The 7,500-nt window shown below is 47.7% G+C and overlaps 1 protein-coding gene across 3 annotated transcripts in view; it reads left to right on the top strand.

Moving 5' to 3' along the window:
• LOC106598947 (receptor-type tyrosine-protein phosphatase R) overlaps positions 1 to 7,500 on the top strand; it is a 158,226-nt gene that overhangs the window by 29,820 nt on the left and 120,906 nt on the right. The window lies entirely within an intron of this gene.

Here is a 7,500-nt window from a genome sequence, read left to right as displayed (position 1 = left end):
ATTATTATGAAATACTGCGATTAGAAAGGTAGTAGCCTTGTATCCATACTGCATGTGCTGTAAACAACTATAGGAAGCCTGCACTCTGTTATCACTGTTACATTTGATGAGAAGGCACACAGCAGAAATGCAAGTCCAGTTTTAACAGCCTTCCACATTTCCCATTTTTAGCGCATGTTTTTTTGGTTGTGTTATCCAGTTCTGTTTTGGCATTCACACAGTCCTTTATCAATGGTGAATCACTAGAGGCAGTCTTCCTCACACAAACCATCAGCAGCAGGTCCAGAAATAGCCAGGCTTTGTATTCTGGTCCAAGACATGGAAATAGTTTCCAGAATGTTTCTCACAGGGAGGTTAAGAGAGAACACCCACTCACTCCGCTTCCTGTGTGTAGTCACATGACAATATGTCCCTGCAGGGCACCAATAGCCACAGCTAATGGACGGAATAGAGAAAGGGGATGAGGAGGAGAAGGAGAAGGAGAGAGAGAGGACCAATGGGGGGAGAGAGGAGAGAGAGGAGGAGCAATGGGGGGAGAGGACAGAGAGAGGAGGAGCAATGGGGGAGAGGAGAGAGAGGAGGAGCAATGGGGGAGAGGACAGAGAGAGGAGGAGCAATGGGGGAGAGAGGAGGAGGAGAGGACAGAGGACAGAAGGAGAGAGAGAGGAGGAGCAATGGGGGAGAGGATAGAGAGAGGAGGAGCTATGGGGGAGAGGAGAGAGAGAGGAGAGAGAGAGAGGAGGATGGAGGCGAGACAGTCAAGTCAGAGAGATAGAGATACATGCAGAGAGAAAGAGTAGAGTGTGTGAAAGATGTGGGTTCTCTTGTCTGTAGCTTGCGGTCTCTCTGACCATAGGGATGTTGTGTAACTCAGATCACAGATGGTACCCAGACACTGTGTGGTCTTCCTGTCTCTGTCTCTGTCTCTGTCTCTGTCTAAGCCTTGGGCCTATTGGAAGACACTGTGCAGTAGGTGTGTTTGTGTGTGTGGGTGGATGGATATGGGTATGTGTGTGCCCATGCATGTCTGCTTGCGCGAATACTGTATCTCCATCTGTGAGTATGTATATGTCTGTGAGCGTGAATACTGTATCTCCATCTGTGAGTATGTATATGTCTGTGAGTGTGAATTCTGTATCTCCATCTGTGAGTATGTATATGTCTGTGAGCGTGAATACTGTATCTCCATCTGTGAGTATGTATATGTCTGTGAGCGTGAATACTGTATCTCCATCTGTGAGTATGTATATGTCTGTGAGCGTGAATTCTGTATCTCCATCTGTGAGTATGTATATGTCTGTGAGCGTGAATACTGTATCTCCATCTGTGAGTATGTATATGTCTGTGAGCGTGAATTCTGTATCTCCATCTGTGAGTATGTATATGTCTGTGAGCGTGAATACTGTATCTCCATCTGTGAGTATGTATATGTCTGTGAGCGTGAATACTGTATCTCCATCTGTGAGTATGTATATGTCTGTGAGCGTGAATACTGTATCTCCATCTGTGAGTATGTATATGTCTGTGAGCGTGAATACTGTATCTCCATCTGTGAGTATGTATATGTCTGTGAGCGTGAATACTGTATCTCCATCTGTGAGTATGTATATGTCTGTGAGCGTGTGGGAGACCTTTTCTTCACGGCTGGAGTGGCCTTTTAGCTCAGTCAGGATGTTGGCACACAGAAACCCTGTTGTTATCCTCCCTCCTGGTCCTCCCTGTCTGCTGCCTGCTGAATTATTCAGGCCGATGGGCAGTGGGTCGCCACGGCGCTGTGGGTTACGGCTGCCAGTCCATGCATATTGAACGGCATCTCTAGGCCAATGCAATTCTGTAGTTTTGTAATCAAATATGTGTTGATCTGAGAGTGGAATAAAAGTAGAATTAGCTCTTATCAGGAATTGTTCAGGCCGACTTCACGAAAGAGGTGTCTTGTTTTTACGCCATTAAGTCTTCCTGTGTATCCCGAGGGTTCCTGCCAGAACTGAAAGGTCAAAGGTCAGATTATTTTAGAGGAGTGACCTGACCTGGGTATCAAGTACCTGCGTCATTAAAATCCTCTTGTTATCTCTGAGTCTCATCTAGTCCTCTTTATCCACAGTGGGATATTCCTCCAGCCATTTTGGATCCAGGTTCATGACTGGCTGTAGCTATAAGACTATAAATACATCTCAAGCATACTGCCATCAGCCATGTTCCAGGACATGCGATACATCAGACAGTGCATATCACTGTGGTCCTCTGTAGTTCAGTTGGTTGAGAGAGCATGGCTCTTCCAATGCCAGGATAGTGGGTTATATTCCTGGGACCACCCGTATGTAAAACAGAATGTATGCACTCATGACTGTAAGTCTCTTTGGATAAAAGTGTCTTGCTAAATGACATTTTCTCTGTATAAATACATGTGATGAAATACCACCGGGGATTATTGTCAGTGGGTGAGGTAGTCTTCTCCATCATCGTCTTGCTGTAGCGACAAGCTGCCAATAATCCAGTGACAGACAGCTGTGCTGACGCCACGACACTGAGCCATGAGTGTGGAGGGGACAGATTACAGACACAGTTGGACTCTTTTCAGGTTTATTAGCTTAAACAGGGAGGGAGAGAGGGAGAGAGAGAGAGGAAGAGAGAGAGAGGAAGAGAGACAGAGGAGGGAGAGAGAGAGAGGAGGGAGAGAGAGAGAGGAGGGAGGTAGAGAAAAGGAGAGACAAGAGAGAGAGGAGGAGAGAGAGAGGAGGGAGAGAGAGAGAGGGAGAGAGAGAGGAGGGAGAGAAAGAGAGGAGGGAGGTAGAGAGGAGGAGAGAGAGAGAGGAGGTAGAGAGGAGGAAAGATAGAGAGGAGGAGAGAGAGAGGAGGAAAGAGAGAGAGAGAGAGAAGGAGAGAGAGGAGGAGGAGAGAGAGAGGAGAGAGAGACAGAGGAGCGAGAGAGTAGGAGGGAGAGAGAGAGAAAGAGAGCGAGAGAGAGAAGGAGAGAGAGGAGGAGGAGAGAGAGAGAGAGGAGAGAGAGCGACAGAGGAGCGAGAGAGAGAGAGAAAGAGAGAGGAAAAGAGAAAGAGTGAGGAAGGTTAGGGGGAAAGGGAAGACATCAAAGCAGTGATCCACAAAAGGCTTAGCCCAGATTTCTACCACCAAAGAACAAAGCTGAACCTGCGGTCGTGCAGTGTGTGGCTGGCTTCAGTCAAAGCAGCCACTAGATGGAGCTGATAACCTGGGCCTCTAGATGGAGCTGATAACCTGGACCACTAGATGGAGCTGATAACCTGGGCCTCTAGATGGAGCTGATAACCTGGACCACTAGATGGAGCTGATAACCTGGACCACTAGATGGAGCTGATAACCTGGGCCACTAGATGGAGCTGATAACCTGGGTCTCTAGATGGAGCTGATAACCTGGGTCTCTAGATGGAGCTGATAACCTGGGTCACTAGATGGAGCTGATAACCTGGGTCTCTAGATGGAGCTGATAACCTGGGTCTCTAGATGGAGCTGATAACCTGGGTCTCTAGATGGAGCTGACAACCTGGGTCTCTAGATGGAGCTGATAACCTGGGTCACTAGATGGAGCTGATAACCTGGGTCTCTAGATGGAGCTGATAACCTGGGTCTCTAGATGGAGCTGATAACCTGGGTCTCTAGATGGAGCTGATAACCTGGGTCTCTAGATGGAGCTGATAACCTGGGTCTCTAGATGGAGCTGATAACCTGGGCCTCTAGATGGAGCTGATAACCTGGGTCTCTAGATGGAGCTGATAACCTGGGCCACTAGATGGAGCTGATAACCTGGGCCTCTAGATGGAGCTGACAACCTGGACCAATAGATGGAGCTGATAACCTGGGTCTCTAGATGGAGCTGATAACCTGGGTCTCTAGATGGAGCTGATAACCTGGGTCTCTAGATGGAGCTGATAACCTGGACCACTAGATGGAGCTGATAACCTGGACCACTAGATGGAGCTGATAACCTGGACCAATAGATGGAGCTGATAACCTGGGTCTCTAGATGGAGCTGATAACCTGGACCACTAGTTGGAGCTGATAACCTGGGTCTCTAGATGGAGCTGATAACCTGGACCACTAGATGGAGCTGATAACCTGGGTCTCTAGATGGAGCTGATAACCTGGGCCTCTAGATGGAGCTGATAACCTGGGTCTCTAGATGGAGCTGATAACCTGGGCCACTAGATGGAGCTGATAACCTGGGTCTCTAGATGGAGCTGATAACCTGGACCACTAGATGGAGCTGATAACCTGGGTCTCTAGATGGAGCTGATAACCTGGACCAATAGATGGAGCTGACAACCTGGACCAATAGATGGAGCTGATAACCTGGGCCACTAGATGGAGCTGATAACCTGGGTCTCTAGATGGAGCTGATAACCTGGACCACTAGATGGAGCTGATAACCTGGGCCACTAGATGGAGCTGATAACCTGGGCCTCTAGATGGAGCTGATAACCTGGGTCTCTAGATGGAGCTGATAACCTGGGCCTCTAGATGGAGCTGATAACCTGGGCCTCTAGATGGAGCTGATAACCTGGACCACTTTATGGAGCTGATAACCTGGGCCTCTAGATGGAGCTGATAACCTGGGCCTCTAGATGGAGCTGATAACCTGGGCCTCTAGATGGAGCTGATAACCTGGGTCTCTAGATGGAGCTGATAACCTGGGCCTCTAGATGGAGCTGATAACCTTGGTCTCTAGATGGAGCTGATAACCTGGGCCACTAGATGGAGCTGATAATCTGGGTCTCTAGATGGAGCTGATAACCTGGGTCTCTAGATGGAGCTGATAACCTGGGTCTCTAGATGGAGCTGATAACCTGGGCCACTAGATGGAGCTGATAATCTGGGTCTCTAGATGGAGCTGATAACCTGGACCACTAGATGGAGCTGATAACCTGGGCCTCTAGATGGAGCTGATAACCTGGGCCACTAGATGGAGCTGATAACCTGGGCCACTAGATGGAGCTGATAACCTGGGCCACTAGATGGAGCTGATAACCTGGGCCACTAGATGGAGCTGATAACCTGGGCCTCTAGATGGAGCTGATAACCTGGGCCACTAGATGGAGCTGATAACCTGGGCCACTAGATGGAGCTGATATCAGATGGAGCCTCTAGATGGAGCTGATAACCTGGGTCTCTAGATGGAGCTGATAACCTGGGCCTCTAGATGGAGCTGATAACCTGGGCTGCTGTTAAATGATGAGGTGATGTCTGACTGTAACTGCTCTTTGATAGGGGACTTTCTCAGAAGGCAAAGCGGCCTGGTTTCTGGAAAGAGAGAGAATTGATTTATTCAGGGACTTTCCTTTCCGGGAACGCTTTTATGTCCCTGCTCAATGTTTTTACTCAGTAGAGTAAAACTGAACTGGGTTTTAACAGGACAGACATTATGAGGACTGGTCCTGAACTGGGTTTTAACAGGACAGATATTATGAGGACTGGTCCTGAACTGGGTTTTAACAGGACAGATATTATGAGGACTGATCCTGAACTGGGTTTTAACAGGACAGATATTATGAGGACTGGTCCTGAACTGGGTTTTAACAGGACAGATAGTATGAGGACTGGTCCTGAACTGGGTTTTAACAGGACAGATATTATGAGGACTGGTCCTGCAGTCATTGACCTGATTGATTGACACCGTGTGGACACTGAGGAGAGAGGGACGATATAGTCAATTAAACAGTCACAGTGATGCATAGATTGATTGTTTTGTGAATTGATTGGCACAATGATTATTGGCACAATGATTATGGCACAATGATTATGTATAGCTACAATGTAAGGAGATAGCTAGGAGCATCCCAGGCTACAGCTCTATCTTCTGTATAGCTACAATGTAAGGAGGTAGAATGGGATGCTCCTAGCTACAGCTCTATATTCTGTATAGCTACAATGTAAGGAGGTAGCATGGGATGCTCCTAGCTACAGCTCTATCTTCTGTATAGCTACAATGTAAGGAGATAGCTAGGAGCATCCCAGGCTACAGCTCTATCTTCTGTATAGCTACAATGTAAGGAGGTAATCTGGGATACTCCTAGCTACAGCTCTATCTTCTGTATAGCTACAATGTAAGGAGGTAGCATGGGATGCTCCTAGCTACAGCTCTATCTTCTGTATAGCTACAAGTGTGGAGAGGTAGTGTAGGCATGGGATGCTCCTAGCTACAGCTCTATCTTCTGTATAGCTACAATGTAAGGAGATTGCTAGGAGCATCCCAGGCTACAGCTCTATCTTCTGTATAGCTACAATGTAAGGAGGTAGCATGGGATGCTCCTAGCTACAGCTCTATCTTCTGTATAGCTACATTGTAAGGAGATAGTCTGGGATGCTCCTAGCTACAGCTCTATCTTCTGTATAGCTACAATGTAAGGATGGTAGCATGGGATGCTCCTAGCTACAGGCTCTATCTCTTCTGTATAGCTACAATGTAAGGAGGTAGCATGGGGATGCTCCTAGCTACAGCTCTATCTTCTGTATAGCTACAATGTAAGGAGGTAGTCTGGGATGCTCCTAGCTACAGCTCTATCTTCTGTATAGCTACAATGTAAGGAGGTAGCATGGGATGCTCCTCGCTACAGCTCTATCTTCTGTATAGCTACAATGTAAGGAGGTAGCATGGGATGCTCCTAGCTACAGCCTCTATCTTCTGTATAGCTACAATGTAAGGAGATAGCTAGGAGCATCCCAGGCTACAGCTCTATCTTCTGTATAGCTACAATGTAAGGAGGTAGAATGGGATGCTGCTAGGGTCACAAAGCCATTCAGGCTGTGTGACCAAACTACTAGCTGGGAATGACTGACCTCTCTCTCTCTCTCTCTCTCTCTCTCTCTCTCTCTATCTCTCTCTCTCTGTCTCTCTCTCTCTCTGTGTCTCTCTCTCTCTCTGTGTCTCTCTCTCCACTGTCACTCTGGATGCCAGTCACTCACCCTGTTCCCGCACACGCGGCGCTCTCACACACACACACACACACACACACACACACACACACACACACACACACACACACACACACACACACACACACACACATACACACACACACACACACACACACACACACACACACACACACACGACACACACACACACACACACACACACACACAACAGGGGAAGTGCAGTGAAGCTAAATATCTGTCTCTGTAGAGTGGTGGTATTTCAGTGTTTCAACACAGACAGCCAAGCTGCTTCTATTTGTCCCTGCTGTTATGGTAGCAGGCCCAGCAGATAGCCCATCTGTTGTGGAACATAAATACCTTCTTTCCCATCTGATATTGACTGATATTTCAGGTTTTCTGCCCAGCTGTCACTGTGAATGTGACCCTCGTCTATATGTATGTTTGTTAGGCCTCAACAGGGCTCCTATCAGTCTCACAGACAGACAGACTGTCTCTCTGCTCCTGCAGGCTGTCTGTATTTTCAGTATCACAGACAGACAGACTGTCTCTCTACTCCTGCAGGCTGTCTGTATTTTCAGTATCGCAGACAGA

This window comes from Salmo salar, chromosome 17 (assembly GCF_965601325.2).
Source record: "Salmo salar chromosome 17, fSalSal1, whole genome shotgun sequence".
NCBI classification, from domain to species: Eukaryota; Metazoa; Chordata; class Actinopteri; order Salmoniformes; family Salmonidae; genus Salmo; species Salmo salar.
The sequence above is the reverse complement of the archived record's forward strand: the minus strand, read 5'-3'. Positions and strand labels throughout refer to the sequence as shown.